Source organism: Haematobia irritans, chromosome 5 (genome assembly GCF_050003625.1).
Source record: "Haematobia irritans isolate KBUSLIRL chromosome 5, ASM5000362v1, whole genome shotgun sequence".
NCBI classification, from domain to species: domain Eukaryota; kingdom Metazoa; phylum Arthropoda; class Insecta; order Diptera; family Muscidae; genus Haematobia; species Haematobia irritans.
In genome coordinates, this window is record NC_134401.1 from 167,839,565 (window position 1) to 167,856,930 (window position 17,366).

At 32.2% G+C, this 17,366-nt stretch overlaps 1 protein-coding gene across 1 annotated transcript in view; it reads right to left on the bottom strand.

The window, feature by feature from the left end:
* The window catches only part of dpr1 (defective proboscis extension response 1), a 707,346-nt gene that overhangs the window by 23,961 nt on the left and 666,019 nt on the right, over positions 1-17,366 (bottom strand). The window lies entirely within an intron of this gene.

A 17,366-nucleotide genomic window follows, 5' to 3' on the forward strand; every position in this document is an offset into this window, starting at 1 on the left:
TTGGCTTCGTAAAATTGTCGGTTATACTTCTCATCATGGTCAATTTTCAAAAATCAGATTTTGTATTGGTGGACTTTCAACATTGTTTTGGAAATAATGATTGCATATATATAAAGGAATTGGCGTATATGCAAGGCGGTTCCGTTGTACCAAACTATTTTTTATTCAAACCTCCTTTCGATAGGAGGGAACTTGTCAAGGAGGCCAAACGGAAAAATGTACATTATAAGAAATTTATTACTGGCTTAGATTGGAAAGATGGCGATGTAAATTACACTGAAGTCGGCGAGGTCTTAGCACCCTTAAATAGTTTTAAGTACGTGTTTGTCTTTGGAAAAATTAAAAAAGAGTTTCTTGAAAAATATCTAAGCACAAATGTTGTAAATCTAGAATATAGAACTGTTTTCCCAAATATGAGAAACTATTATACCCATTGTCCTATACATGAAGATAGGAAATTTAAGTGTGCTGTAAGTAACCTATTTAAACTATTAAGATATATAGAATGGCATGATTGTATAGATGACATGATTAGTAAGACAATAAAAAATGAAAATTGTTCACAACAGTAACCCATATGCTTTAGTATGTATACTGCGGTGGGATTATTTAGTTTTATAATTTTTTCTTGTTCTTGTCCACCCAAATTCAAACTAATTCCAAATAAATGAGAAGAAACATATATGATATTAAAATGTTATTTTATTTTATATTACTTTGTTTAAACTTAAATTATTTTTAAAATTTTTGCATCAGGATGTAAATAGAGTAAATCTTCCAACATTTCCCTATGACTTTCCGGGTCCATGTCATTATCTGCAATCCTCATTAAGTCATCCAATGATATTTCACAGAGGAAATGTTGGCCCTCCGGTATATTCTGTTCTTCCACTTGCATGTTGTTTAGGATTCGATCATTCAGATTTACGTTTTCATCCTCATCATCGCTGAATATAATTTGGGATGGTGGTAAGGCCATTTTTTTTTCTCGTGATGTTGAGTTGACGAAGGCTGAATTGAAACTGTCCCTATGAGTTTCTTTTGGACACTCTTTGAAAAACTGAAAATTCATAAATTTTCGAATTCCATTGTAGTGAATGGAAATTCGATGCATTTGAGATAATTTTTTGTTTGGACACTTGTAGTTTTCAAAACACTCAAAATATTCTATAAGCAATACATTATGAAATGCGATTTCTATTGCATGTTTGTTGTTTCTCAAACCCTATGACAAATTCTAAAAATTGACAAGAAAAAAACACAATGGTTTTGTTTCGAATTTCATTCTTTATTTAAAATTTTCATTTTTTTCTTTTAATAATTAATATGGTGCGTAAAATGGATCGGAGGACAAACACTGTTTCAACTCCAATCTGCTAATTGGATTCTCCTTATCGTCTGAAATAGACACTTTTGAAACAGAAAATTCTCCAGAATCTATACGTTGAATTGTATCATCATCCAGGCTGTTAAATCTTTTGGGTAAATATAAGATTTGATCATCCACCAAACGCAGCACTATAGAATCCCCATACTTTGTAGTTGTCCTATAGCATCCTTCAATAGAATAGTCCTTATGTGTAACCATATCCTTAATATGTAGGATACGTTTTAAATTTTTTTCATTGAAAATGGACACGACATCTATAGCACCGGACATATTTATTTATTTATTTATTCTAATTCAATTACGTTTTCTGAACTGTGGTATAATTCCAGAGAGCATATGGCTTTTATAAGCGATTGTTCAATCCCAGGCGATCAGAAAACTCCACACAGCCAATCAAGAAATGAAAACGAATAACACAAATATTCGTTTTCATTTCTCAGTCCGAAGATTTTTTGAATGACCTTGCGACCTATCATAGAAAGCCCATTAAAAAAAAGGCCCATGGACAGACACTCTGCCTCTGATTTTAGAATGCTAAACAAATCAATAGCATTCTCAACAGTGAAACACTTATCTCTTCACCCTACCCCTTTTTTCTATGACACATAAACAAACACCAAATCTAGGTTTCAGCGATTGTTCAATACTAGGCGATCAGAAAACTCCACACAGCCAACCAAGAAGTCAAATCGAATAACACAAATTTTCCCAACAGCCAAAATCTTATCTCACCCCATCCCTATCTCATCTTCATGATACATGCACATGCACCACACAGCCAGTCAATGCACTGAACACAATGACACTCATGCATATAGGGACAGCCAAACTAGAGAATCACTTATCTCTTCACCCTATCCCTTCTTCTATGGCACATAAATGAACACCAAATCTAGGTTTCAGCGATTGTTCAATACTAGGCGATCAGAAAACTCCACACAGTCAACCAAGAAATCAAATCGAATAACACAAAATTTCCCAACAGCCAAAATCTTATCTCACCCCCTCCCTATCTCATCTTCACGACACATGCACATGCATTTCTTCAGAATCTCAGACGGTCACTTTGTCTCCCATTTTAGAATGCTAAACAAATCAATAGCATTCTCAACAGCGAATCACTTATCTCTTCACCCTATCCCTTCTTCTATGGCACATAAATAAACACCAAATCTAGGTTTCAACGATTGTTCAATACTAGGCGATCAGAAAACTCCACACACTTTTCCCAACAGCCAAACTCTTATCTCTCCCCATCCCTATCTCATCTTCACGATACATGCACATGCACCACACCGCCAGCCAATGCATTCAATACAATGACACTCATACATACAGGGAAAATTTTTTTTTGGATGACCTTATGACCTATCATAGAAAGCCCATTAAAAAAAGCCCATTAAAAAAAGCCCATAAAAAAAGGCCATTAAAGTGGATCAGTCTATACGTATTACACTACTTTTTTTTGTTTCAAAGAGGTTAAAAACAGAGTAATAATTCATAAAATGGTACAAATCATTTAAATTTTGTCGGAAAAAATACTAAATCCAATCTGAAAAAAATTGTGAATTTTTGAAAATATTTGAGGTCTAACGTTTCCGACAAGCGTTAGAATCTATTAAAAATTATAAAAAAATATAAAAATTATTTTTTTGACAAAATATCACAGAATTTTTTAATTTACATCCAAAAAATTGAATTCGGATCACACCTAAAGAAGTGATGCAAATTCAGTGAAACGGCAGTTGAAATGGACGACTTCCGTCCTATGACAAGCCCATGTTAAATTCATCGCTTCTGCGTCAATTTTGCACCACTTCCGGATCCAAAAAGAACATTTTCATTACTTTTTTGGCGACGCTTTTTTTGCTGGGCAATGTATTCTCATACAAACGAACTTTCAAAAATACAGAAACCAAAATTGATTCGAAATCGAGTGACTACATTTCTATCGACTGAGTTTTCGTTTGATGGTATATATATATATATATATATATATATATATATATATATATATATATATATATATATATATATATATATATATATATATATATATATATATATATATATATATATATATAGACTCATATGACCACAGAGACCAAAGTTCACTACCGATTTTGCATATAGAGTAGAATTGAAATTATACCAATTCTTGGTAAATTTGATTGAAATCGGTTCAGAGTTAGATATAGCTCCCATATATATCTTTCGCCCGATTTGCACTTATATGGCATCAAAAGCCAGAGTTTTGCCTTGATTTGCTTCAAATTTGGCACGAGAGGTACGTTTATCTAAATCTCAACCGATTTTAACCAAATTTTGCACACATAATAATACCAATGTGTGCAAAATTTGGTTAAAATCGGTTGAGATTTAGATATAGCTCACATATACATCTTTCGTCCGATTTGCACTTATAGGCCTTGAAAGCCAGAGTTTTGCAGTGATTTCCTTCAAATTTTGACCGAGAGGTACGTTTAATGGTAACGTTATGTGTGCCAAAGTTGGTTAAAATCGGTTCAGATTTAGATATAGCTCCCATATATATCTCTCGCCCGATTTACACTCAAATGACCACGGGGGTCAGAATTATACTCCAATTTACGTGAAATTTTGCAGAGATAGCAGAATTATTATTTTAACTATACATGTCAAATTTAGTCAAAATCGGTTCAGATTATATATAGCTCCCACATATATGTACACCAGAGTTGGGAAAATATGGTAGACTATTTCATATTTTAGACCCATTTGCAATGGCATTTTCCTCCAATTGACGCGATAGTTTCCACAGAGAATATATTTAACATGATATTTAAGTGTGTCAAGTTTGATCTAATTTGATTCTGATTTAGATAAAGCCTCCAAATGTTCGTTCTTCCGGTTTATACAAATATTTCAAAATTCCACAGAATGGTTGAGTTTTAAATAAGGCTCCAAGTCGCCCGACTTCACCAAATAATATATCACAACCCACACTTGACCACATATCTTGGCAAGATCTAACCAATATCCTTGTAAAATCGTCAAAATTGTCCTATATCTCGAATACATAACTATCGCCTGATAAATCATATATGCTCTTTTGTACAATTGCATTAAAATTTCTCTCGCTTCATATTTCCCATTTATTACTAACATTGTGTTTCATTCCAGGTCGTTAGCCGATTTCAATTTTAATTCTAGAGATTTTGTAGAAGAACAAAAAATTGTCTCCATTACAAATATTTGTATCTAGAAATGCAAACCTTAATATAGATCCCGGCAAATTTGAAGTAATTGAGATGGTAATACAAATGTTGGTCTACATAGTGGTGACGGGTATAATATAGTCGGCTCCTCCCGACTTTAGACTTTACGTACTTGTTTTTTACTAACATTGTGTTTTATCACAGGACGTTAACCGTTTTAGATTTTAATTCTAGAGATTTTGTAGATTGTCTCTAAATGGGTTAGGATATAAATATTTATATATGGGAATATACACATTCATAATAACTCCCATTCATAATAACCTAACCTAACATGAGACGGTAACACAAATTTTGGTCTACGTAGTGGTGAAGGGTATAATATAGTCGGCCCCGTCCGACTTTGGACTTTACTTACTTGTTTTTACTTAATTGTGTTTCATTTCAGGGCGTTAGCCAATTTAAATTTTATGTCAAGAGATTTTGTTGAAGTTTAAAAATGCTTCTCCCAATCGGTTCTGATATTTGTATATGGGAATCTAAATCTGTATATAGCTCCCAACAAATTGGAAAGAGTTGACATCGTATCAAAAACGTTGGTGAAGGGTATATTATAATCGGCCCCGCCCGACATTAGATTTTACTAACTTTTTTTTTTGCATTTTGATTTTTTTTAATTTCTAGCATTATTTTGATGCTGATTTAGTTAGCTTCAACAATTTTTTATTTTGTGGTGTTCATCTTCTATTGACCCTCCCCAATGCATACGTTCATGTGATTGGTCCTACATTTTCACACTCACAGTCATTCAATGTCGTCCACAAAAAAGAGACAAAATAATAGCAACAACGACAATGAAGGTAATAATTAGTCCCATACAACTTGTTCTCACTTGTACGCACTTATACGCACTCAACCACAACTGTCTCACAAAAGTAACAGATTTCCTCCCACATATGTTACACACATACATGAAATCAATCCGAAATATTTATAAAGATACCCTACCAATACCAATACAAAAGCTGTTCTCGAATTGATTTTTTTTCTTTTTTTTTTTGTTTGCCATAGTGAAAACTGGTAGAATTTTCCCGAGCCTACAATGAGAAAAATATTAACGTACAATGTGTGTTAAGAAAAAACCAAAGATAAGCGAACGCTATAGTTAACTTATTTTATATAACAAAGAAAATTATTTGTTTGTAGTTAATTTTTTTATTATCCACAGCCTAATGCATTTTTCCTTTCTTAATGATCTCTCAAACATTTTATGGACTAAACGTGAGTATAAAGTTCAATCATCATACACCTAATTTTAATTTGAATTAAATCAAAAAAATTAACTACAGTATGGCTAAAATGGTCATGATTAAGCGCCGAAGATTTGTTTCTTTGCTTACAGATCATTTTTTTCTTTTATGAGAGAACTGCAGATAAAAAACACAACAGGGTATTAATTATTATTAACAACGCTTTGTGCAAATTTCAAAATGTGGGTTACAATCAGCGTTGCCAGAATTGTTTCACCAAAATCCGCTAGATTTGTCCAAAAAACTAGCCACAAAAAGCTAAAAAATTAAAAAAAATAGCTAGAAAAAAGCTAAATTTTTTTGTATCAAAAGTCACATTTTTGATTGAAATTTAACAAACTTAAAGGCTTTATTTCACTTAAAATGCATATTATTTTAATTGTATTCATTTTATTTCCATTTCTGTGAGACTGTAAGAAAATCTATGTCATATTAGCTCTGTTTGCATACTCGATACATTTTGATTACTATCACAAGTCCTTCATTTATATTTCCTAGTAAAAAACTTTTTTCCCGGTAAACTTGCAATTATCAGCTGGTTAATCGTCAACAAGTCCAATGTCGCATAGAACTGCATTAGAAAATATCAATATATTTCGTTTTAACTGAATTAATGATAAATTCGTGATCGTGTACACTTCACCTAATATTACCCAAGAGAATAAAACCCATTCTAACTGTCTTGCAAGTTTATACTGAATAACTTTTATTCGAAAATTTCCCAAACAAACCTATTGTCCAATTTTCGTAAATGTAAATCCATTCCATTAATAAATAGCAGATTTGTTTTGATCCTATCACTACGAATTTTTTATTGCATTTTTTTGATGTTAAAAAAATAATACCACATTCAAAACTTTATTTCCTTAATTATTTCTATGTTCGGTTCCAAAGATTTTGTACACTAATGATTTTGGTATTGATTCAGAGTCAAATTTGAATTTATTCGTTTTTTCAGCTTTTTCATCATGAGCTATCACAATGCTTTAAAAATGTGCTAACGACAACTTAAATTTCCAAATTCAGACTCGACTTTAAGTAGAAATTATTCTGGGTATACGTTTTTAAAATAAAATGTTGAAAAACCTCTTCTATTTTTGAACGCTTTTTTGGTTTGTGGTCAAGATACAAAAACTCCACAAATTTAAAGACTGTTTCTTTAATTTTAAGATTTTTTTAGAATTGACCCTAGCCTTCTTTCATGAAAAGATACCCATTTTTAAGTTGAATCACTTAACTATAAGGACAAAACCATTTTATCGGCTTTTGGACAAGGAAAACAGTTTATAACATATAAGAGAAATTCACAAATGCTATTATAACCAAAATTCGCGTTCGTATTTTAAAGACATGAAATCTTTGGCCTCATGGCAATATTTTTTCAGTGTACAAAGCAATTCACATCCACTATTTTAATTTAGTAATATCATAATAACTTTAGAATACGTATTAAAATAACATAAAAAGGATAAACGAGTCAAATGCTATTATTCCTAATAATTTACTGACAGTTTATATAAGGAATTTGTATGGAATAGTAGATTTAAAGTTTACGATAACTTTTATGAATACGAGGAAAAAACTTTACATCAAGGTGTATTTGCTGCAAAAATGCCCGCATAATGGCTGGAATAATTATAAAGGCTTCAATTGAGCTTTGAAATATGCGGAAAACCTTATTCTGCCAGCAAGACTTAGATAAAAACGAAGTTTTATCCATATTTCAATAGGAACATGTCGAAAATAAAAAAAGCCAAAAATAGCTAAAAGGGTCATGAAAAAAAGCCAGAAAAAAAGCTAAAAGCTAAATGCATTTTTTTCCCGCTAAACGTCTTCAAAAAAAGCCAAATCTAGCGGGAAAAAAGCTAAATTGGCAACGCTGGTTACAATTTAGTTAACTTTCCGCACGAATTAGTGTAGTTTTTTCTTTTTTAATTAAGAAAACAATTCCTGTTGGATTTTTACACTTACATTTATCTTCAAGTGCTTCGATAGTATATATTAAAAAACAAAAAAGAAATAAAACTCGATAAATTAAATTTTTATTACAATTTTAATTTTATAGAGTAAAAGCAATATACAGTTAAAGCAAAATAAAATTATACAGTTTTGTTTATTTATTTCCTTTTTTGGATTGAAACCCTTTAAAAAAAAATCTTTTTTCGAGTTTTGATTAATTGTAGAATTTATTTTTCCAATATTTCGACTAACATTTTTATTTTAACGCATAAACAAAAAGAAGAAAAAAGAGAACTTTTTTCCGTTCCTAAAGAAAGTTATGTAATTGACAATTAGCAATTATAAATGGACCTCAAGCCGAAATAAGAAATAAATAAATAAATGAAAACTAAAAGTCAACTAAATGAAAGATAAATATTTGTGGCCCATTTATTACAATTATTTATGATCCAAACTACCTAATTAAAAAAGTTTATTTTCTTTAACCCTTTCGATCCCGAATTTTTACAGGTATCGCAATTTTTTTTTACTTTTAATCATGTTGAAGTCATTTAAAAATTTCGTGTCGCCACGCCTATTCGTTTAGGCGGTAGGGAATGTTGCCTGCGGGCACACCCTCAAAAAAATCGCTTCTCTAAAATATGTTCCAAACATATTTTGCAGGAAGCACATATATTATTGGATATTGCCGAAACATTATTATGTTTGTTTTATGTAAACATATTATATGCTTGGAAGCATTTTGAGCCCAAAAATATTATATGCTTGGAAGAATTTTCTCCCCAAGAAGATTGTGCTCATTCCCTCACATAATTTTCACTTCCACGAAATTTTTAGATCTTGGCACCTTTTTCTGTAATACGAATAATGTTGAAGAAATTATTCAATTTTATAATTTTTTTAAATATTACCTTTCGCCTGGACGGAGAATCGAACCGGGAACCATGCAATTTGTAAGCCAACACACTACCACTGGGCTACGTAGCTGTTATAGTCACCAATAGACAATTATCGTTATATGTTACATTTATATAGCATAGTTTGCAGCGCCCACGAGCCCATGCAAACATAACATTATTTAACAGAAACATACATTTGTTGGCCACGTGGAGCAGTGGTTAGCATACGTTTCGATTTCTTTTAACGAACCAAGAAAAAAAATTGTGCCGATAATGCCAAAATGATAAAAAAACACATGTCCACACATACATAAAATGCTGCTCTCAAGACGAAAACACACGCTGTTTTTTTCTTCAAATGTCTATTCTCTTGGTTCCGAATGTCTATTCCCTTTACTCCGAATACTCATTCTAATATTGAAATTAAATAATATTTAGACTTAAGCATATCAAATTTTTGGCCTTATCGTAAAACTGTTTTCCGAAACAACATACAAGCGGTTTCACAGAAATTGCTCTCTTTTCATTGTCTCGCTGTGTTATGTTGATATCTTTCGTCAACCCTCCCGGTTTCCATCTCTATTTCTTTCTCTATACTCTCTCTCTCTCTCTCTCTCTCTGTCGCTCTCTGAATAAAATATCTCAACATATATATGTTTATTCGAAATTTGTAAATTTATATATGTTTACATTCACACATATTATTTTTATAAAACATTCATGCCCCAAACATAATATATTCTAACATATTAACATATGTGTCCCAAACATTTAGTGTTAGTTTAGGAACATTACATGTTTGCACTTAAATATATTGTGTTTAAAAATTGTGCCCGAAACACATTTGGTTTATATCGGAACATATGAAAAACATATTTTTCTAACAGTGCAAATTTGGGCAATTGCGGCTATAAAATAGTTTATTTTGTAATGATAGACGTATTACGTTTTATTGGATTTTTTATGTTTGTTGTTATTATTACAGTAAATATGTACTTGCATGCGCACGAACACTGTTTATGTCTCACGCTCCCGCACGATTCACGACAAATCTCGTGATCCACGAATATTATCGGAATACGACAATTTTCTGAAATGTTCGTGACACAACAATTAGCATTCACGAAAATTCTTGTAATTCACGACAAATCTCATGACTAGCTGCAATTACTGATGAGTATTGGCACAATTAAAATATGTTGCACAATCAAACAATGGGCGCTATTGAAATCATAAGCGTGATAAAATACGTGAAGATGATTAAAATCGGTGAGATTGAATTTAATCGTGAACGTTATTCTGTTCGTGAGTGTGATTTTTTGTGTCACTGTTTTACAGTGAACAAGAACATGCATTTTATCATGAACGTGAATTTTAGCGTGAGAGTGCGTTGGATCGTGAACGTGATTTTTATCGTGAGCGTGATTTTGGAGAAATTTTACTCATACACAATTTTATTTTTACTCACGCTCACGCACGACACAGTTCTGTTTTTTAACTGGCGGTGTAAAAAATCAAAGTATAATAAATCTGCCATATTCGTGCTCTTCCAAGAAGGCCTATATCTATGGCTTCCTCCCTTTTTACTATTCATTCCAAATTCCTCCCCAGCACTGCAGATATGTATTCCACATCATCACCGCATTTCTCGTCACTTAGACATCCCATACGACGTTCAAAATTTGTTCAATATCATTGTTTTTCAAACTTTTTCTCTAGGTCTAATGTCCAAAAATATGTGATTTTACTACCAAAATTGCCCACAGGCCACTACAAAATTTCTCACGTGTTGTTTTGTTTGCAATTCTACGATTTGACTTCCACAAATATTTTATTTGACATTTACTACAACAGACTTAATAAAAACTTTTACAATTTTTGTTGTAATTTTTGAAAAAAGTCACATGTATAAAAACCTTTTCCCAAATTCGCAAATATTTTTTTCTTGAGGCACGTGCATGCTAATATAAAAAAGTTTTTGCTAATTGACAACCAAATTAGCTGTTATTTCATTCAACTTGAAACACTTGTAGCTTTCGATATCGTTACAGTGTTATGAACAAAAACAACGCTGACAGTGAGGCTAAAAACACAAAAAGTTGCCCATAGGCAACTTTAGGGTCGAAAGGGTTAAAGTAAGTTAAATTAAATGAGCGGAAGGTTGTTCTAGAAGTTGTTCTTATCAGAACTTTTTTGTATGATCATCTTGATTTGCATGCATGTACATCTTTGTTTATGGTACCCGTTTAGCCTAAATAAACTTTGTTTGGCTACAAAGAATAATTCGAACATTAAATGAAAACTTCTTTGGTCTAAAATTTCGTTTCCCAGAAACATACAGTCAGTGTTGCCAGTATTTTCCGGGCTATTGACCCTAAAATGGATAACTTTTATCCCCAAAAATCCACAATTTAATTTAAAATTCCTTATAAAAATCCCCAAGAAATTGTTGGCAAGTGTTTTTGAAAAAAAGTAAACAAAGTACAGCAGAGTCTGTAGAAAGTCCGTAAAAAATTATAAAAAAAAAAATTTTAAATAAAATAAAAATGTGTAATTTTTGTTATACTAGTTTGCGAGTTATAAAAAGATGGAGATTTCAAAACACAAAACCAGGAGATGGGTGCTCAAAATATCATCCGATAACAGCCCCCAATAGAGTTAATTATTTGTACGAAGAGTCATCGATCCATCTTATGCAAATCCTCTTCTAAATGCTCGAGAAATAAAAATGGGAGTTCGGTCAACATATAGTCAAGAAATAAAATTGGCTTGTCGATCAAAATGTGTTGCTGTCCCGACTCTATATGTGCGAGATATGGAATATATTTTTAAAATCAGTGATGTAGGCAGATGAGTCCTTACGAAATAATCTCACAATAGTAAAAAATTTCTTAGGAAAAAGAGTAAATTGTAAAGAAGCTCTTGGGCCACCCAAATAAATTCCGTGGAATAAAGAGGAGGAAAGTTTTTTTTTTTTTTTGAGAATCTCTGTACTTCTTTAAGCCTTTTTTTTAAGCATGTAGAAGTACAGAATTTCATATAAACCATAGTTCTTACTCTGATAATTATACTGAACAGATTTCGAAAATTCCCCACAAAAATCCCCAAATTTGTGGAAATTCCATACTAAATCCCAAAGTCCCGAACTTAAAAATTTTCTCCCCATCCACGTAAAAAAATCCCCGATTTGGGGAAAAATCCCCAATACTGGCAACACTGCATACAGTCAGCAAAAAAGTTGTATACCAATCAATTTGAAATAAATTGTAAAACAACATGAAAAATATGAACTAAGTATGTTACATAGGTATTATACCTGAAATTAAAGTTTGAGATCCGGGCTAAAATATAGACGGAAAATAAATTCAGATTTAACTCTGTTTAGGGATATAATAAAAAAAAACTTAATTTCATTTAGCCAAAACAAAAACTTGTACACTAAAAATAAATAAAAATTATTAGCTTAAACAATACATATTACAAATTTTTAATGTTTTGTATGGTAGCCCTTGGTGTTTTCTACTGCCTGGAGCTTATTTGGCATTGAGTGGGTTAGGGGTTTCGCCAAATCTACGAGAATTGAGCTCCATATATCCATAAAGATGTTGTTAAAAGTTTCTTTGCTAAAAATGTTAAAGTTCTTCAGCTTTGTCTTCATATATGTGCATAAGTGTTCAATTAGATTCATGTCGCGCTCTGGGGAGGGTGAGGTAATACTTTTTTGTGGTGTATAGCAAATGTTCCTTAACAATATGGGACGAATTCTTGGGGCCATTATCTTGGACAAACACAAATCCCTCTTCCAGATCCATTTTTTGGGCAGATTCGGCCAAATTATTTTTCAGAATATTTAAATTATATATTTTGTATATATTTCCTTTAAGAAATATGCGGTTTCCAACGCCACTTGCATGCCGTCACACTCCCACCTACGTTGTAAACAGTATGTATAATATTTCGTTTGAATATATTTGTGAATCAAACAAACACAGAAAAAATGTTCATGAAAAATTTTCGAATTAAACTCTTAATTGCGTTTTGAAAAATATTCAATTAAAAATTTAATTTATTCAACAAATTTTTTATTTGAAACAAAAATCAATCACAAAATTTAATAGTATCAATACATTTTTTAATTAACTTTCAATTAATTTTTTAATTGATACTATCATTTCGGTGATTGAAGACATTTCAATTAAAAAATTAATTGGATCAATTAATTTCGTGATTGAATCAGAAAAAAATTTCTTGCGTGAATTCACGGGTATCAATATATATTTAGCACCCCCAACAATGGGACCTATATCACAATGGACTGAATAGTCTAAGTGAGCCTGAATCTTAATCGGGCTGCCACCTTAACCTAACCTAACCTATATATATTTATGGATCAATGTGGACCAATTTTTGCATGGTTGTTAGTGGACATATACTAACACAACGTTCAAAATTTCAACCGTCTCGAATGAAATTTGCTCCTCCAAGAGGCACCGGAGATCAAATCTTGGGATCGGTTTATGTGGGAGCTATATATAGTTATCAGCTGATATGGACCAATTTTTGAATATAAAATTTCAACCGAATCGGAAGGAATTTGCTCCTGCAAGAGGCTCCGAAAGCTAAATCTGGAGATCGGTTTATATGAGGACTATATATAATTATAGAACGATATGAACCAATTTTAGCATGGTATATGGCCTACTAAAACAACGTACCAAATTTCTAATTTCCGGAAACCAAATCTGGGGGTCAGTTTATATGGGAGCTATGCCGTTGTGGCCCATTTGCAACACTATTTGTCCTACATCAATAAAAATTACTTGTGCCAAATTTAAGGTCGATAGCTTGTTTTCTTCGGAAGTTAGCGTGATTTCAATAGACGGACGGATTGCTAGATCGACTAAGAATTTCACCACGACCCATAATATATACACTTTATGGGGTATTAGACCAATATTTCGATGTGTTAAAAACGGAATAACAAAGTTAATATACCTATAGTGGAGGGGAATATGGTATTTAAATCAAAAATCTACGACGGTCATATGAGTGTAAATCGGGGAAAATTGAAACCCTTTTCAGCCAAAGTTAACTTTCATGGCTAAAATTTTAATTCTACTCCCTGTGCATAAATTCACGTAAATCGAAGTAAAACATTGGACTGTAGGTTCATATGAGTGTAAATCGTTCGAAAGCTATATATGACAGCTATATCTAAATCTGAACCGATTTGTACCAAATTTGGCATTCATAGTAAGAATGTTAATTCCACTCCCCCAGAGTAAAACATTGGACTCTGGGGTCACATGAGTGACCTTGGCATACACAGTTAGAATGTTAATTCTACTCCGTGTTATTAAAACCAGGAAATTTTAATGCCCTGCTTTACTTTTTAACTGCTGTTCACGAAATTACATCATCTCATAGAAGAAAAAAATTAACTAAAAGTAAGGAAGAAAATTATTGGCGCCAAATCATGACCATTTTAACCATACAGTAGTTCATTCTTACTATTTTTGGGAATCGTACGAAAATTTTCATTTGTTTTAGTTCATATTGAACTTATGTGTTCCGTCATTGAACTTTATACTCAAGTTTAGTTCATAAAATTTTTTATACATACTTAAAAAAAGTAAGATTTCATTAAACTGTGGAAAATTTCGATAAAAATAATAAAATTTGACTACAAGCAAATAATTTGTTTCCAATAAAAACAAGTTAAATTTAGCGGTAGTTTAACTTCGGAAATTTTTTTCTGTGTATATGAGAGCTACATCTATATATGAAGCGATTTATTCCAAAATCAATAGGGTTCGATTCTGGCTCAAAATACATACTTGTGTAAAATTTAAATTCAATCGGAAAAATTTCAGAATGTCCCTACGGGAAATGGATCAACCTTAGTCCCTGGTGTGTATAGACCAGTCACACTTCCGGTCCAAGCGTATGGAATGGACCGGTCACTTTAACAGGTCTTTGTCATTGGCTGGGAAAATTTACACTTTAGGACACGTCTTGGACTCATCCCAACGGACACGTCCTGGAACAACTTAGTAGGACTACCCCATAGGCAACTGCTCATGAAACAGTCTGAGACAAACTTTTAGGACCCCGTTTCCATTCCGTATCGCACGAGAAAGGAATATGTTGAATAATAAATAATTCTCATAGTTGTATTGTACTAAAAGTGTGGTTTCAAAAAGATTTTAATATCAAGTGAGTATAAAAATCAATAAATTATATGACAATTAAAAATGTTGATAAACTGGCAATTTGCACTAATTTCCCGTAGGGGTATCAAAATTTTTAAATTTTACCAATAATGCGCCCATTTTGAACTTCGAGTGGCGCTGAAAACTTTTTTGTTATTTTGAACTCTATATTTCCCTTCAATCTACAATTAATTCTTAACAAGTAAAAAAGCAAAATAATTATGGAACCCAAATTTCAAAGATTCAAGCCATAAATTTATGACCTTTCTTTTTATTAGAATTTCTTTATTTAGAAGAAATTTGTACTTAATATTGTGAAAACTGCGTATTCTAAAAATTACGTTTCATAATATTTCATATTAGGCCTATATATAATTAAATCTACAAATTCTTTAATTCCATTTCTATGTTATAACTTGCTTTTGGAAATTCTCATGCAAGAAATTGGTTGCTTTACATTTAATGAGGTAATTTTAGCAAAATCCACTTTAACTGAAACAACGCTATTAATTAAGAAATTTCAAAGCTAGTCAACCATTTCCCTAAGGTGTGTCTAACATTCATTGTTACTTTTCGGAAACATCCGCTCCTCCCCGTAGAGAGTATAGCTCTAATTAATAAGTGCATTAAAACTTCAAACCTTTAGCCTTTACTTAGTGTTTCGTAGATATGCATTGTCAATAGAAAAACTTTTCCATCTCTTTGCCCTATACTATGTAAAGCCATTGCCTTTCATGTTATCCTTAGCATTAATGCTGGTTATGATTGTTTTGTGCAAAGTTCTCTGTGTTTGAAAGTTGTATTCCAGGAATTCACTTTTGTATTTATATCCAGTTGTGAAAGTACCACTTAAAAATCGATTTAGTTGTATTTCTAACAAAGATCAAAGGACAACACAATAAGTCACAGAGAAATGGGAGGACTTAAAAATGAGTGAACTTAATAGAAATTCTTAAGTTTTGATTATGTTTAAGGGCAAAAGTTTTCTGTGCATATTTGAAATGGGATTGATAAACAGCCATCACAATAGAAGGTGGTAACTCGTAACTCGTACAAGTGCTAATGCTGAATATAAAAATACACAGAAGGTCTCAGCCTCATGACTATTTCTAGACAAGCTTCCATTCAAATTCAGCAATTGGTTCATTCGATTTCGTTCGAGCAGCAGGAGTTCGCAAAGAATGTTAGCATGTGTATGGTAGGTAGGTTGGAGCTTTGAGGTTTGGCTTAAGTGTCAAACCACCACCAACACCAAACCCTTCCTCAAAATTGTTAAGAAAGAAAATCTGCAATTTATGCTAAGATGGCAATAAAAAGCCAAGTTATATTCAATGGATTTTCATGAAAGTATATTGGGCTCTTACTCATGTAATACGCAAGGGGGGTTGAATGTATATCAGCGGTTCAAACTATTATCGGATTATGGATTGCTGAAGGTGTGATTTGCCATCGTGAGGGAGGAGGGGGGAATACACAATAGTTTATTGATACCATAAGAAGGCTTAACCGAAATGTGAAGGTGTTGACATTATTGATACCAGTGTCATAAAACTGCTTACCATAAACTGAGGGTGAAACTATCACATCAATGTATTTGGGGGTTATAACGTTGATATTGGCATTTGGCAACTAATACCCTCGTATTATGTGTTTACAATAAGTCATAACACCTTAATATGTGATATTGGATTACTCAGGCCAAGTTGAAATAATAAGATTATATAATAACTAGTTATGGTATAAACCCCATGTGTTTCAATAATAACCCCTCATATTTGAGTTTGAATGTCAATTAAGGTGTAGTCATGCAATATGAAATTAAACGTGTGACTTGGGCATAGTGGTTCAAGAAGTTAGATGAGTTTATTGCCACGGCTAATTAGTGAGTAATATGTTGGTACTTATATTATCAAAGGACTATTTGTTTTCAAGAAACATTATTGGCCCGTTAAATATATTGGAGATCGGGTTAGATTAGGTTAGGTATAGTGGCAGTCCGATATTTCACACTCACTTAGACTATTCAATTGATTGTTAAACCACATTGGTAAACTTCTCTTTTATCACCGAGTGCCGCCCGATTCTATGTTTACCTCAATGACACGGGACTTCATTTTTATAGCAGAGTCCAAACGGCGTTCCACATTATGGTGAAACTACTTACACGGACGAAAAAGACTGTTTTTCATATGTTTGGGTGAAAAATTATATGTGTGGAACTCAAATTTTTTAACACAATATTTTTGAGTGCAAGCATATAATGTTCATAAACTAGCACAACATGTTTGGGACATATATGTTAATATGTTAGAACAAATTATTTTTGGGACATAAAATGTTTGTAAATATAATATGCTTGATGCAAACATATATTAATTTTGAAATAGCCTATAAATATA